Here is a 16995-nt window from a genome sequence, read left to right as displayed (position 1 = left end):
TCCCCAAAGAAGGCGCAGATGGTAACGAGCAGACTTTGCAATGGAGTTGATGTGAGGGGTTAGATTGAGTTTTTTGTCGAGGATGACACCCAGGGATTTTGCGCGGTCGGCAATGATGGGTTTAGTGTTCAGTAGATTCAGCTGATCCATCCAAGATTGCACTGGGGGGGGAGAGATTGAAGAGGAGAAGAGGAGGAATTCGGTTTTGGAGGGGTTCAGAATCAGTTGATGAGTAAACATCCAGTTATGAATGGTGTCAAGAGTGGAGCTTAGGATCGAGAGATCGTGAGTAGAGGCAACCTTGAGGTAGATTTGAGTATCGTCAGCATAGAGATGATAATGGATCCCGGATTTACTTAGGAGATTTCCTAGTGGTTCTAAATAAAGGTTGAACAAAGTGGGTGCAAGTATAGAGCCTTGAGGAACACCTTGACCTACCGCCACAGGAGATGAAAGACTGTTCGCTATTTTGATCATTTGTGATCTATCAGAGAGGAAGGAAGCAAACCATTTATGCACAGTGCCCTCCATGCCCATTCTCTGTTTAAGAATGTTGAGGAGGGTGTTGTGATTGACAGTGTCAAAGGCTGCAGAAAGGTCAAGGAGAATTAAGAGACAGGACCCCCCTGAGTCGAGGATCCTCAGAGCGTCATCAACCACTTGCAGTAGGGCGGTTTCAGTGCTGCAGTTTTGAGTGAAGCCAGACTGGAAATTGTCAAGAAGATCATTGTCTTTGATATGACGACATAGTTGTTTTGCTACACATCTTTCTGTAACCTTCGCAAGAAAGGGTACGTTAGTGATGGGGCGGAAGTTGTTGAGGTCAGACGCATCAGCAGTTGGTTTTTTAAGAAGCGGGGTGACCTGCCCAGTTTTGAAGGAGACAGGAAGGGAGCCTTGCCAGAGGGAGAGGTTGATCAGAGTGGTCCAGTAGGAGATGGAAAGGGAATAAAAGTCAATGGCAATGGCAATGGTACTGCTGATGTGCTGGGTCCCTGCCACTGCGCGCCCCCTCCGCCTTCCCGCCGCCTGTCCCGCGACCCCACGACCTCTCCCCCTTCCTCCTCATCGCTCCAAGCCAGTTCCCCAATTCCCCCCACCCCCGGGGGGACCTCTGCCACCTCCCCTGCACCCTGCACCCTGTCTCACCTTGTGCCTCTCTCAACCCCTCCACCCAGGAATCAAAGACGTCCAGGCCTTCCCAGTCCTGGTCGCCCTCCCCCACGTCTATCAATATGGGGGAGACCCAACCGCTCCCACTCAGCTCCTCCCTCCAACCCCCAGCCCCCCCCACATCTCCTATTCTCTGCCCCCTTGGCACCCCCCTCCAACGCCCTGTCTCACCCCCCCTGTGCCCCCCTTCTGCTCTCCGGCCTCGTCTCCTGTCTGCCCCTCCCACCCTCCCAGTTGTCCCCCTGTCTGGCTGGTGAGGGGCTCCTAATCTTTCCCCCGTGCCCTGTACCCCCTGCCTGTCCCCTGTCAGGGGGCCCTGCTCTCTTTTGGGCCTTCTTGCCCCCCTGCCCCGGGCCTGCTTTGGTGTTCAAAATGCCCACCTCGGGGCCCCGCCCCCCCCCACCGCCTTCTGCCCTGGGCGCTGCTTCAATGCAACCTCCCCTCCCTTCTGGGGAATCTCCCCGCCGTCAGCCGACGTGCTGGGGAGCTCCCGCGCGTCACCGCGCTGTCCCTTCCCTGTCTCCGTTGCCTTCCCCTCACGCGGCCTGTCAGTGTCCTCCGCCCCTCGCTTGGCAGCGCGGCGCTCTCGCAGCGAGGCGCCTTTCTTAGCACACTTCCCCCCCGGCGGCTGCCCAGCCCCCTCAACTACGCCGCGGGCCGCGCCCCTGGCCTCAGCGCGGCCCCCGGCACCCACCTGCAGCTTCTGCGATTTTCTCGGCGGCGAGCAGGTGAGAATCGCCACCGCCACTCCTGCCGCGGCGGGCGCGTCGCCGCCACCGGGCCCACCAAGAGGTCCATCCGCCCCACCTCACTCAGCAGGCGGATGGCCTCCAACACATGGTAATCCCCTTTGTCCGCCATCTGTCTTTCGCTCGCTTCCGCTACCTAGCAACCCGCGCCGACAACCTGAAACGCTGACCACCCACGCTAGACACAAAAACCTCGCTCCGCTCCCAGCCACCAGGTTTCAATACCTAAAATGGTGGCTGGGAAACGCGGGAAGCCCCTTTTATCGTTGGGCTAGAAAAATGTACTTTGGGCTGCTTTTGGGCTAAAACCAAAAGCAGCCCAAAACGGCAAAATGGCCACGCCCATGGCTCGCTCCCTCCCCCTCCCAAAACAGCCCGAGGGGCAGACCTCGTGGCTCGGCTGCCCCCCAAACTCCTCTTCTTCAGCGGGTGAGGGTGTTGGCACAGTCCTCGATCCAGCGTCTGAGGCTGTGGGCAGAGTCGTTGGTATTGAAGGGTTCGGTGGATGGGCTGAGAGCAAGGTTTGCATGTAGTTGGTCTTCGGTGATTTTGCTCCAGCAGCAGCAGGGGATCTGTTGGGTGCGGTGGTGTGTTTCTGGAAGCCAAAGTGGATGCAGCGGTGGTCAGTCCAGTGGAGTTCGGTTGTGTGGCTGATAGAGACGTTCGGGCTTGAGGAGGAGATGGGGTCGAGCGTCTGGCCGGTGGAGTGGGTGGGCGTTGTGATGAGTTGCTTCAGAGCGAGGTTGGCGAGGTTTTTGATCAGGGTTGTGGAGTTGTTGTTGTTGTTGTTCTCAAGGTGAAAGTTTAGGTCTCCGAGGAGGATGTAGTCGGTGGAGGTCAGGGCCTGCGTGCTGATCAAGTCGACAATGGAGTCACTGAACTGGGGGCGGGGTCCAGGGGGTCGGTAGAAGTGGGTGCCTCTGAGGGTGGAATTAGGGTCTGTGTGGATCAGGAAATGCATGTGCTCGGCGGTGCTGAGCGTGTCATCGGTGCTAGTCGAGACCCTGATGCTGTACTTGTGAACGATGGCGATTCCTCCTCCGACTCCGTTGGTGCGTTCTCTACGGGTGATATTGTAGCTGTCTGGGATAGCTGTGCGGATGTCGGGTGCGCAGGAGTCGTTAAACCAGGTCTCTGTCAGAAAGGCGGCGTCCGGGGATGTTGTGTCGAGCATGTCCCAGAGCTCGACGGCATGCTTGCGTGCGGAGCGGGTGTTCAGTAGTATGCATCGGAGGTGGTTGGGGTCTTTCTTGGCGGGTGGTTCGTCGGCTCTGAGGCTGGTGTACCTGCAGTTTCAGCAGGTGAAGGGGCCGTGTGTGCGTTTCCGGGCAGCCTTGAAGCAGGAGTGGCTCTGTCCGGAGTTGAGAGCGTGCAGAATGCTGGCGTCGTAGTGGCGGCGGTCGTCATGGCGGGTGCAGGGGCCAGGGGTTCTGGAGCTGGGCACGGTCCAGGTGCGGACAGGTGCAGAAGGGCGTGCCTTTGGCGCGCCATCGGCCCGGCCATGCAGCAGCTGGCAAATATGGAGGAAGGAGCAGCTGAGAGGTGGGAGGCTGGGGCAGCGAATGGGCAGTGGGCAGTTAAGGGGGGGCGGGCCGCAGGGAACGCAGCCGCGAGGGCGGTGAGGGACAACAAAGGTAACAGAAGGAAAAGGGGCACAAAATCGAGGGTAAAATGAGTGGCACAGAAGGCAAAAGGGCACAAAAAACGAGTGGAACAGTAGGCAAATGGGGCACAAAAAATGAATGGAACAGAGGGCAGAAGGGCACAAAAAACGAGGGAAAACGAGTGGAACAGAGGGCAGAAAGGCACAAAAACAAGGGAAAACGAGTGGCACAGAGGTCAGAAGGGCACAAAAAAATGAGGGAAAAACAAGTGGAACAGAGGGCAGAATGGCACAAAAAACGAGGGAAAAACGAGTGGAACAGAGGACAGAAAGGCACAAGAAAACGAGGGAAAAACGAGTGGCACAGAGGGCAGAAGGGCACAAAAAAGCGAGTGGAACAGAGGGCAGAAAGGCACAAAAAACGAGAGAAAAACAAGTGGCTCAGAGGGCAGAAGGGCACAAAAAAAAGCCAGTGGAACACAGGGCAGAAAGGCACAAAAAACGAGAGAAACCCGAGTGGCACAGAGAGCAGAAAGGCACAAAAAACGAGGGAGTAACGAGTGGAACAGAGGGCAGAAAGGCACAAAAAACAAGGGAAATACGAGTGGCACAGAGGGCAGAAAGTAACAAAAAAAACAAGGGAAATACGAGTGGAACAGAGGGCAGAAGGGCACAAAAAAATAAGTGGAACAGAGGGCAGAAGGGCACAAAAACGAGGGAAAAACAAGTGGAACGGAGAGCAGAAAGGCACAAAAAATGAGGGAACAACGAGGGAACAGAGGGCTGAAAGGCAAAAAAACTATGGAAAAACAAGTGGCACAGAGGGCAGAAGGGCACAAAAAAGAGTGGAACAGAGGGCAGAAGGGCACAAAAAAAGAGGGAAAAACAAGTGGAACAGAGGGAAGAAGGGCACAAAAAACAAGGGAAAAACAAGTGGAACAGAGGGCAGAAAGGCACAAAAAACAAGGGAAAAAAACGAGTGGAACAGAGGGCAGAAAGGCACAAAAGATGAGGAAAAAATGAGTGGAACAGAGGGCAGAAAGGCACAAAAAATGAGGGAAAAACGAGAGGAACAGAGGGCAGAAAAACAAGGGAAAAAAACAAGTGGAACCGAGTGCAGAAAGGCACAAAAAACAAGGGAAAAACAATGGAACAGAGGACAGAAAGGCACAAAAAACTAGGGAAAAACGAGTGGTACAGAGGGCAGAAGGGCACAAAAAACAAGGGAAAAACGAGTGGAACAGAGGGCAGAAAGGCACAAAAAACAAGGGGAAAAAACGAGTGGAACAGAGGGCAGAAAGGCACAAAAGATGAGGAAAAAATGAGTGGAACAGAGGGCAGAAAGGCACAAAAAATGAGGGAAAAACGAGAGGAACAGAGGGCAGAAAGACACGAAAAACAAGGGAAAAAAACAAGTGGAACCGAGTGCAGAAAGGCACAAAAAATAAGGGAAAAACAATGGAACAGAGGAAAGAAAGGCACAAAAAACTAGGGAAAAACAAGTGGTACAGAGGGCAGAAGGGCACAAAAAACAAGGGAAAAACGAGTGGAACAGAGGGCAGAAAGGCACAAAAAACAAGGGGAAAAAACGAATGGAACAGAGGGCAGAAAGGCACAAAAACGAGGGAAAAACGAGTGGAACAGAGGGCAGAAAGACACGAAAAACAAGGGAAAAAAACAAGTGAAACCGAGTGCAGAAAGGCACAAAAAACAAGGGAAAAAACAAGTGGAACAGAAGGCAGAAAGGCACAAAAAATTAGGAAAAATGAGTGGAACAGAGGTCAGAAAGGCACAAAAAACCGAGGGAAAAATGAGTGGAAAAGAGGGCAGAAAGGCACAAAAAACAAGGGAAAAAACAAGTGGAACCGAGAGCAGAAAGGCACAAAAAACAAGGGAAAAAAGAGTGGAACAGAGGACAGAAAGGCACAAAAAACGAGGGAAAAACGAGTGGCACAGAGGGCAGAAGGGCACAAAAAAAGCGAGTGGAACAGAGGGCAGAAAGGCCCAAAAACGAGGGAAAACAAGTGGAACAGAGAGCAGAAAGGCACAAAAACGAGGGAATAACGAGTGGAACAGAGGGCTGAAAGGCACAAAAAACAAGGGAATAACGAGTGGCACAGAGGTGTAGAGGAGGTGATGGGTTGATTCCTTGCTGGAAGGGAGTTGAGGCTTTCACTTCTTACTGTGAGAGGAGGTTTTGCATTGGTTTCCGGACACGTGACCTCGGTTCCTTACTGCTGAGCTACGTCGATGGAGAACTTGGCACGCAGATGCGATGCGCGGGAAATCTGGACACGCTGGGGTCGATGTGGCAGTGATGAAACAGGTGCTGCCTTCATTTTCCCAGCCACGAGCAGGTGATGCATCGATTTCTTCAGCCATACAGCCAGTGGCATCACTGGGGTTGGTGTCACCCGGTGCGGGTAACTCATGGTGTCACCCCCTCACGACTTACCGCATGGATCACCTCTGTCGGAAAGGTACGGCGCTAGGTACTGTCTTACTCACTCTAGCTCCCTCTCTCTGTCTAGCTCCCTCTCTCTGTCCTACTCCCTCTAGCTCCCTCTGGTTCCCTCTCTCTCTGTCTTACTCCGTCTAGCTCCCTCTCTCTCTGTCTTACTCCCTCTAGCTCCCTCTCCCTCTGTCTTACTCCTTCTAGCTCCCTCTCTCTGTCTTGCTCCCTCTAGCTCCCTCTCTTACTCCTTCTAGCTCCCTCTCTCTCTGTCTTACTCCCTCTAGCTCCCTCTCTCTCTGTCTTACTCCCTCTAGCTCCCTCTCTCTGTCTTACTCCCTCTAGCTCACGCTCTCTCTCTCTTTCTCCCTCTAGCTCCCGCTCTCTCTCTTACTCCCTCTAGCTCCCTCTCTCTCTTACTCCCTCTAGCTCCCTCTCTCTCTATCTTGCTCCCTCTAGCTCCCTCTCTCTGTTTTACCCCCTCTAGCTCCCTCTCTCTCTCTGTCTTGCTCCCTCTAGCTCCCTCTCTCTGTCTTACTCCCTCTAGCTTCCTCTCTCTCTGTCTTACTCCCTCTAGCCCGCTCTCTCTTACTCCCTCTTGCTCCCTCTCTCTCTTTTACTCCCTCTAGCCCCCTCTCTCTCTGTCTTGCTCCCTCTATCTCTCTCTCTCTGTTTTACTCCCTCTAGCTCCCTCTCACTCTGTCTTGCTCCCTCTAGCTCCCTCTCTCTCTCTTACTCCCTCTAGCTCCCTCTCTCTGTCCAGCGCCCTGTAGCTCCCTCTGTCTCTGTCTTACTCCCTCTAGCTCCCTCTCTCTGTCTAGCTCCCTCTCTCTCTGTCTTGCTCCCTCTAGCTCCCTCTGTCTCCCTCTCTCTGTCTTACTCCCTCTAGCTCCCTCTCTCTCTGTCTTACTCCCTCTAGCTCCCTCTCTGTCTGTCTTACTCCCTCTAGCTCCCTCTCTCTGTCTAGCTCCCTATAGCTCCCTCTCTCTCTCTCTTTCTCCCTCTAGCTCCCTCTCTCTCTATCTTAATCCCTCTAGCTCCCTCTCTCTGTCTAGCTCCCTCTCTCCCTGTCTTACTCCCTCTAGCTCCCTCTGTCTCCTCTCTGTCTTACTCCCTCTAGCTCCCTCTCTCTCTGTCTTACTCCCTCTAGCTACCTCTCTCTCTGTCTTACTCCCTCTAGCTCCATCTCTCTCTGTCTTGCTCCCTCTCTCTCTGTCTAACTCCCTCTAGCTCCCTCTCTCTTACTCCCTCTAGCTCCCTCTCTGTCTTGCTCCCTCTAACTCCCTCTCTCTCTCTGTCTTGCTCCCTCTAGCTCCCTCTCTCGTACTCCCTCTAGCTCCCTCTCTCTCCGTCTTAGTCCCTCTAGCTCCCTCTCTCTGTCTTGCTCCCTCTAGCTCCCTCTCTCTCTCTTACTCCCTCTAGCTCCCTCTCTCTGTTTTGCTCGCTCTATCTCCCTCTCTCTCTATTTAACTCCCTCTAGCTCTCTCTCTCTGTCTAGCTCCCTCTCTCGCTGTCTTACTCCCTCTAGCTCCCTCTGTCTCCCTCTCTCTCTGTCTTACTCTCTCTAGCTCCCTCTCTCTCTGTCTTACTCCCTCTAGCTCTCTCTCTCTCTGTCTAGCTCCCTCTCTCTTGCTCCCTCTACCTCCCTCTGTCTCCCTCTCTCTCTGTCGTACTCCCTCTAGCTCCCTCTCTCTCTGTCCTCCTCCCTCTAGCTCCCTCTCTCTCTCTTACTCCCTCTAGCTCCCTCTCTCTCTGTCTTCCTCCCTCTAGCTCCCTCTCTCTCTACCTTACTCCCTCTAGCTCCCTCTCTCTGTCTAGCTCCCTCTCTCTCTGTCTTGCTCCCTCTCTCTCTGTCTTGCTCTCTCTAGCTCCCTCTGTCTCCCTCTCTCTCTGTCTTACTCCCTCTAGCTCCCTCTCTCTGTCTAGCTCCCTCTGGCTCCCTCTCTCTTTGTCTTACTTCCTCTAGATCCCTCTCTCTGTCTAGCTCCCTCTAGCTCCCTCTCTCTCTGTTTTACTCATTCTAGCTCCCTCTCTCTCTGTCTAGCTCCCTCTCTCTCTCTGTCTTACTCCCTCTAGCTCCCTCTCTCTCCCTCTCTCTGTCTTACTCCCTCTAGCTCCCCCTCTCTCTGTCTTACTCCATCTAGCTCCCTCTCTGTCTTGCTCCCTCTAGCTCCCTCTCTCTTATTCCCTCTAGCTCCCTCTCTCTCTGCCTTGCTCCCTCTAGCTCCCCCTCTCTATCTTACTCCCTCTAGCTCCCTCTCTCTGTCTAGCTCCCTCTATCTCTGTCTTACTCCCTCTAGCTCCCTCTCTCTGTCTAGCTCCCTCTCTCTCTGTCTTACTCCCTCTAGCTCCCTCTCTCTGTCCAGCTTCCTCTAGCTCCCACTCTCTCTGTCTTACTCCCTCTAGCTCACTCTCTCCCTGTCTAGCTCCCCCTCTCTCTCTGTCTTACTCCCTCCAGCTCCCTCTGTCTCCCTCTCTCTGTTTCTTACTCCCTCTAGCTCCCTCTCTCTCTGTCTTACTCCCTCTAGCTCCCTCTCTCTCTGTCTTGCTCCCTCTAGCTCCCTCTCTCTTATTCCCTCTAGCTCCATCTCTCTCTGTCTTGCTCCCTCTAGCTCCCCCTCTCTCTATCTTACTCCCTCTAGTTCCCTCTCTCTGTCTAGCTCCCTCTCTCTGTGTCTTACTTCCTCTAGCTACCTCTGTCTCCCTTTCGTTGTCTTACTCCCTCTAGCTCCCTCTCTCTCTGTCTTTCTCACTCTAGCTCTCTCTCTCTCTCTCTGTCCCACTCCCTCTAGCTCCCTCTCTCTCTGTCTTACTCTCTCTAGCTCCCTCTCTCTCTTTGTTACTCCCTCTTGCTCCCTCTCTCTCTGTCTTGCTCTCTCTAGCTCCCTCTCTCTGTATTACTCCCTCTAGCTCCCTCTGTCTCCCTCTCTCTCTTACTCCATCTGTCTTCCCTTGATTTGTATAAACAAGAGTGCGAGCAACAGGCGGTAGTGAAGAGCAAGCTGAAATTTGGAACTGGTTCACTGGAAAACTGAAGACTGTGCAAGATACTGAAAAATAGGAAACCATGCACCCTCAGATGAGCTAGGCTGCTATAGAGTTGCCTTGTGAGCAAAGAAAATTGCAGTCAAGCATTGCAGATCTCCTGCGAGTGTGAACAGCATGAGGAACAAGCTTGCACAGGGAGCGACAGTAAAGGTGAGAGCAGAGGCGAGGCTGCAGTGCAGATTGCTGTCACCCCATGTGTTGGTGTCACCCGGTGCGGTCCGCACCCCCCCTAGTGACGCCACTGCATACAGCAGGGCCTGCATCGGAATTGGAGCGGGTGTCTTGGAAGTCTGAGACACAATACACACAGGTGCTGTATCAATTCTTCAGCCGTACCATGGCAATCCATTGGATTTTTTACCCTCACAGCAATGCTGCATCATAAAAAATCGGCGCTGAAGGGGGATGCGTGTATTTTCTTCTCTCAAGGGCCCAAAACTTGAATTGACAACACTTGACAGGTCAGACCTCCCAGCGGGAGTTCAGGGGCTCCAGGTAAATTCTTTGATGACCTTGAGACTTCTTAACAGGAGGCAAGCACACACAAGCCCTTGGAGAATCCTTGCCAAGCAGGATACATGAACGCAAAGTCCAGTCCTTTCACCGTCCAAGATAGAAGCAGCAAGCAGCAGGCCAGCACAACACAGCAAAAAGCAACAGGCAGTGTGGCAGTTCCCCTCCTACAGCTTCTCCAGCTCTTATTCTTGACAGAATCTCCTCTTAGTCCAAAAGTGTTCTAAAAAATGTCGGATACAGCTCCAGTACTTATACAAGTTTCTGCCTTTAAAGTAGGCAAACTTCAAAGGATAGACTTTGTAATGCATAGGTCCCTGCCTTGCCCTGTCCTGGCTCCCAATACACTACGTTTTGATCCCTTTTAAACATTTGTGGATCATCATCAGGACATAGTGTTACATGCCTGAGTAAAATTGCCTGTAAAATTAATAAGAGAAAATGGGAAAGACAGGATGAGTTTAAAAACCGGTGGAAAATATCATGCAGACGCAAGTGAGCCGGTGACTGACTTAAGAGAACTTCGGCACAAAGGACACATGATCTAGTGCCAATCTAGCTGTGTAAAAGGTCTATATCTGTGTCAGAGTCGGAGTGTCGTGATGTGACATGGGCCATTATATCAAAGTTAACCGGTTTTAAGAGAAAGACTGTGTGTTCAGTAACTGTGGTACATGATGTGGAAAACAGGTGTCGGTGGCCCTAGAGTTGACAATCGATGGCGATAGTGCTGACTATGGCAACTCTTGAAATATATTATGCTTAACACAGTGTTGTCTCCTGAGGAACTTCTTCTATAGATACTCCATTGGTAAAGAATGCAAAACAACAGCCACTTTATTTATCAGGAAAACTATGGAAATTCCAGTTCTGCAATTAAATCTATTGATGTAATCCCAAAACAAAGTATAGAAAAATAGAAAGAAAGAAAGTATGTACTTAGCTCTGTTGCGCATAGGTTATTGATGCACTTGAAAAAAGAAACTTGAGTCACCCAGGTATTGGATAACGCCTCCAAGTCCTGTGACCCTGTAATATAGAAACATAAGGCAGTCATGGAGCAGCCACTCTGGAGGATTTCACAATATCTGTGATTTCCAAAACTGCTACAAATGAAACAAAAATGCCCAGACCAGGCGTGTTGAAATAATGTTCCGACTGAACGTGAGAAACAAAGTATCCAGTCAGCTCCACGGAACGCGCTCCTTCACGCAGTGAGTAAATGGCTCAGTAACAAAGTTCCTGTCTTCCCCCCTGAACGCGCTCCTGCATGCTGTGAGGAATTGGCTCTCTTAACTCCTGTTCGGGAAGCAACGAGCTCGGCTTCAGAGCATGGACCCGCAGAGCGCTGATCCGAGGTAACAGATGATAAAGGAGATCAAAGGAAACAGGACTCTTTAGCACACCTGCGACAAGTGCACAATACCAAGAAATACAGGTGTGTAAGGAATGTCGCTTGTCCTCCTACATTGTCAAGCACTGTCAAGCACTGGTTACTTCCTGGGAGTGTTTTTTATAGTTGACACACAGGGGGTTTTAATTGGGACTCAGGAGTGCTTTTCCCAGGTTTTCTGGGATACATAGTTTTTTCTTGCCACTACACATTCTTACACCAATCACACCATTATGCAAAAGAGGTTTGTAAGAATGTGTTTTAATTGTATTCTACCTTCCTCCATGACCCTAAATGAGAAGCTTCGCCCAGAAGGTGGAGCTTCAGAAATGCTCGAAGGACTGAGCAGAGTCTTATGGTTGCAGGGGATGAGAATCTAGATGGGGAGCAGGAAATTCCTGAGGAGAAGGATAAGCTGATTCTGGAATCTGCTGTGTCTCTGGACCTGCCTGTGGAGGGGGGCCAGCAACTTGCCAGGGGCAGAAGTTGGTCTCAGAGCAGGGACCATCATTTCCTCCAAGGACCTGTCCTCAGAGGGACTGGCAAACTGGAGGGAGGAGAGAAAGTAAAATCTAGAGCTTGCCAAGCTAAAGCTAAAGAAGGAGCAAGCTCTAGAGGAGAGGAGGATGGCTCTGGAGGAGAGGAAACCTACCCACGAGCTCAACATCAGGGAGCTGGAATCAGAACCCTGCGAGTAGGGCCCAGAAACAGTATTGTTGGCAGCATACCTCTGTGTCTTCACATGAGTCAGGGGTCGGAATACCCTAGCTTTGTGGTGGGAATGATGTGGACAAGTGATTTGCAGCCTATGAAGTGAATCTAAGAGTACACAAGGTCCCAGAGGAGTTCTGGGGTGGTAGTCTATAGAGGCACATACCCAGGGTGAGGAGGGGCACTTTTTTACAGTAGATGGGGGGGACCAGACATGCTACACTACTATGAAGACCATCTTGACCAGTAAGTATGGGCTGACACCTGAGAAATCGAGAAATACTGACAGAGGTTCGGGCCAGTCACAAGGTATCCACACAGAGCTTGGGTGACTGCTTAGAGTATGCTAGTAAGGCACTGGGGGACTGGGCGAGGGGAAGCAAAGTAAATGATTATTCAGGGCTGTACAACTTAATTTTCAAGGAGTATATGCTTGATCTTTGTTTTTCAGAGCTGATCAACAACTATGGGATAGTAAGCTTATTGATCACAAGAAGCTTGCTAAAGAGGCGGACATCTGGGTCAGCACCAGAGTGTCCAGGAAAGCATCTGTGGGGGCTCCCAAAAGGGTTGCCAAAGATCCCACCAGACAAAAGGGGGGGGATAAAAAGAAGGAGTTCTTGTTAGGCCCCCAAAACAACTCATAGGGCAAAGGGTCTCGTTCTCGTTCCCAATCTGGCAACCAGAAGTAAAGCTACCCTGACAAAAGTCAGCAGCCCAATCATATTAAAGGCTATGAGAGCTATGAGTATGGACACTATAAGGGGGACCCCAAGTGTCAAACTAGAGCACAACTTCCCACTGGAGGAAAGGTTCCAGTGGTGGTGAGCGTAGTGCTGGGGGAGGAGTTTGTCCCAGGTAATGGAGGAGTAGTGAGGAAACCCTAGTGTCCCTGGGTGACAGTGAGATGATTCCTAAGATCCATGTGGCCTCTATTACTACAAAGTATAGGCAATGGGTCACTATCACTGGACAAGATGTGGAGGCTCTGAGGGATACCTAAGCCAGTATGACAAAGGTAAATAGTCAGCTGGTTTCCCCAGAGCAGGTAATTTCAAATGCATTCCACCAGATTGTGGTGGCCGCAAACAGAGAGGGTCACTGTCCTATGGCTCTGGCTCCATTTGAGTGGGCGGGGAGTACAGCTCTTCTGAAAGTTGCTATGAACCCTTCCATGCCAGTGGACTCTTTATTGGTAATGATCTTGAGCACATTACCTGGAAGGAAATGCAGCTCAAGGCTCATGTGGAAATGTTAAGATTACCTGATTGGATCTGTGCTACAACAAGGTCCATGGCTGTCTGGGATGGGAGTCAAACAGATCTGGAGCCTGGAAAAATGGCCCGGCCAGCTGCCTAAATGAGGAAAGGCAAGGGGTGTGGGAAACCGGTCCCTGGGTGTGATCCCAGTGAGGTGGATGGGGCACCTGTGGTGGTCACCCAGGAGCCCACTAGGGGGGGTGCTGGTCCCCTTGGTGACCTGCCTGTCATTGCTGGATGACATCTAGAAGGAGGACCCAGCAAGAAGTTCTGTAGGGCACAGAGAGTGTCCAACACTGTAGAAACTGAGGCAACAGGCTGAAGCCAAAGCAGCAGATGATGTCTCTGGTAGTCCCCATATTTACTGGGAGGACAGCCTCCTTTACAGTGAGCCTAAGGTTCCCGTGCATGGCCCTGGTGGTCCCTTAATACTACAGGGCCTACCTACTAGAGCTGGCTCACGCAATTCCCCTGGCACAACACCTGGGCCAAGACAACACCTTTGCAAGGCTCCCACACTTTTATTGGCCCAGGATCAAGACTTCCTCAGATATGTCCTGCAGGACTTGGGTGACGTATGCTTGTACTTCAAGTGATCTCCAAGGTCCTGTTGCTTGAGACTCAGGGAAATAAAAGTCTCTACCCCTGCTCCTATGCCTGGCACACCGAAAGAGGCCCAGATACATGCAACACAGATTTTGATGCATCTCCTGTCACTCTGTATCTAGCAGAACAGGTGCACCGACTTGGTTCCTCATGTACAATTGGCATATTGGAACCAGTGCTTTGCCTCCTGAGCTCGACACATCGTACAATGTATCACTGCTGGGGCAGCTTGGTGACATCAAGTCATCCCCTCGACTGCTTGGCAGAATCTGGCGCATTGCTCGGCGCCTCTTGACTCCAGCACCAATGCTGTGATTGACATGTCGCCTGCACTGCGTGGAGAAGATTGACACATCTCGCTGTTTTGGACCAGGAAAGGAACTTTGTTCAGCGGACTCTGAGTAGGTCCTGCAGCCAGCCTGCGCTTCCATAAGGTTGGCCCACACTTTTACTTTGCCCTGGTCCAACATGATCTAAAGTAACCCTTTTAGCGCTACTTGCTTCTAAGTGCTTTATTGCATTTATTCCTTTAAAATTCTATATCTCAACTTCTATACAGTGGATGTTTGTTGTTTTGGCCTGATTTTGTTTATTATATAATAATCTATTTTTATAAGCCTGGTTGGAGTCTTTTTGTGGTGTATTCATTGTGTTACTGTGACTGTGTTTAGTTAAGCATGGCTGCTCTGTACCAAGCGACGAGAGGGTGGGCCTATGTTATCATTTATCATTTATCTAGTTTATCCTGACTAGGATTATGGCTTCTGCTTGGACAGGGTGCATACCCTAACCAACCAAAAAACAATGTCTAACAGTGAATTACTAAGGCCTTCATTAAGAATCATGTCAGATCTGTCTGCAGCATAACTGCTACCAGATTTACCGATACTTCACAATGAACTCAGCTGTTGATTCCAAAATTATGAGTTTTTATCACATTAGGCTGTATTGGCTTATTCATGTGTAAAAATTGCATTGGTTGAAATTGAAACTGATTTTTGACCTGAACCTGTTGTAAAGATTATTATTATTATTATTATTTTCTCAGTTTAGGAGTCTAAAGTTAGGAGTCCTGACTTTACTACTACTAAATTGAGAAAAATCCTAATTTTAAGACTTTCAGTATTCACAGAAGGCATTTAGAAGTAATAAAAATAGGAGTCTTAACTTTACTACTACTAAATTGAGAAACATCTAAATTTTAAGACTTTTGGTATTCACAGAAGACATTTAGGAGTCCTAAAGTTAGGAGTCCTAACTTTACTGCTACTAAATTGAGAAAAATCCAAATTTTAAGACTTTCGGTATTCACAGAATGCATTTAGGAGTCCTAAAGTTAGGACTCCTAACTTCTGTGAATACCGAAATGAGTAAGTGCCTTCTGTGAATACCAAAATGAGTAAGTGCCTTCTGTGAATACCAAAATGGTAGTAAGTTTAGGATTTTGTCTTAAGTTAGTTCTGTGAATCGGGCCCTTAGAAAGCATAGAAATATAATATACTCAATACATTATGTATGTAAAACCTGGTGTGAGGCTGTTTCGATCACTGGTGAAGTGATGGAAGATAATCTTTATTAATGCTTTTTTAAAGAAGATTGTGGATGTTAACATTACTATCTTTAACATGTACATTTAATAATGATTGATTTTTTTTTACAAGACATAACAGAGATGCTCTATGACTTTTGGAAAGTTAAAAATCTAAAAATAAAAATAACTAATATAGCTTTCGAAACTTGAAATATTGTTTTTAATGACAGTACAAAATATCTGAAATGTAAAATGTTATGCACTTTAAACGTGTAGAATTTTTACAGTTGTCAGTACAAGTGTGACACTAATTTGAATACTAAGGACACATTCACATGTTATAATAAAGTTCCTAATATTTTAATTGTTAATATTTGTTATATATTTCAATTTTATGTAAGAAAATATGTTTTTAACAAATATTGTTACTATCCCTAACTCTAAGTCAGACTAAAGGGGAACAACAAAGTGATATAAAGAATATTTCACATTACTTATAATACATAAAAAACACAATCATGTTTTATAAACTATTTTATTCTCTATCCATGGCTTATATTTATAGAAAAATAATGTTAAACTTGTTTTACTAAAATAATCAAAGATAAACATCTTCTTTCTTTAGAAAGGAACAATATTGCTTTTAAGCAGAAGTCACAGCAGCTTTAAACCATTAATTAATAATGTTTTGCACATAGGCCGATGCCTTGATGTTATAGGTGTTGCTGGATTTAAAATATTAGAATTAACAAATCATATGATAGGATTAGATATTGCTTTGATCAGAGTAACTTGTGTGTGTTGTGTGTGTGTGCGTGATAGTAAATGTGTCATGGTACAAAATGTATATATTGTTGATATCGTAGTTTTATTTCTGTGTTTGATGTTTAGGTACAGCCGATGAAGATCAACAACTTGTCGAGCAAGAAGAATCCTTTGAGCCATCCCTGTCCTCCATGGATGAAGTATCAGTCGCCCAAATTGATGAATCTGGCACCACACTTGCAATTCTGGCAAAGGAAGAGACAGTGAGAGGGTGTCCTAACCGTGTCAAGGCATTTCAAGACATTCAGAAGTCTATACACACAATTCAAGATAGACTTGAAAAGAAGATGGACTCATTGGTGGGCGCCATGAATGCCCTTAATCAAAACGTTATTCAAGTCATTGGCTCTCAGCAAAACCTCACCAGAGATCTAAGTACAGCCTTAAGTCGTTTCACTGATGTTTTGAAGGACATTCAGATTATCTCTTCAAACTTAGGTCTGTTCTCCAAAGAGGCAAACAGATCTTTGCCTACTGCTTCAAAAAACATTGTGGAGCAGGAGGGGGGGATCTGAAGATGCACAATAGTCACGCTGCAGTGTCAAAAAAAGACATCAATGAGGATGTTCATTGCTAAAACCTCCTTAGTTCTATGTTTATGCAAGTCACCTTGCCTTAACCTAAAACAGTCCAAAAATATCATTAATAACATTGAGGGTTTAAGGAGTTTTTGTTATATGTTTACTTAAAAATGTCACCTTATGCTTGGATAAGATGAGCTTCCATTTATCCACATATTTGGTTTGTGAAGTATTTAAAAAGGAATTTTTAAACATTATTTTTAATAATTTACAATAATAATAGTCATAACATTCCTTACTTTCAACCAATGTAAACTGTTGTCAGTCTTTGTCATGAATCAACTGTTGTATTTAAATAAATAATATAAAATGTGCATTATACTAAATAATATGATTCTAAATCAGTCTAAAGCATATGTTAATGAACGCACACACTTTGCTCAATATTGTTGCAGTTACCAGGTACCAAATGTGCAGTAGTGGGTAATTAATTCACAATTTTATTCCCTCATGTATTTTTTCTCTCGTGCATCCCGATTTATCTTGGTGCTTTGCACAGTGGGAACAGACTAGGATTCTCCCCCTGGGTGGCTTGTCCTCCTGCAGAATGA

The 16995-nt window shown here is 48.4% G+C and overlaps 1 pseudogene across 1 annotated transcript in view; it reads left to right on the top strand.

Annotated features, from left to right (window-relative positions):
* The window catches only part of LOC144817818 (uncharacterized), a 316434-nt pseudogene extending 299857 nt beyond the window's left edge, over positions 1-16577 (top strand). The window contains exon 8 of the transcript XR_013606986.1: positions 15930-16577. The product of XR_013606986.1 is annotated as an uncharacterized LOC144817818 (transcript). The remainder of the gene's footprint in view (positions 1-15929) is intronic.
* Positions 16578-16995: the final 418 nt, after the last annotated feature.

Source organism: Lissotriton helveticus, chromosome 2_1 (assembly GCF_964261635.1).
Source record: "Lissotriton helveticus chromosome 2_1, aLisHel1.1, whole genome shotgun sequence".
NCBI classification, from domain to species: domain Eukaryota; kingdom Metazoa; phylum Chordata; class Amphibia; order Caudata; family Salamandridae; genus Lissotriton; species Lissotriton helveticus.
Note: the sequence above shows the minus strand (reverse complement) of the source record. Positions and strands in the feature narration are given on the sequence as shown.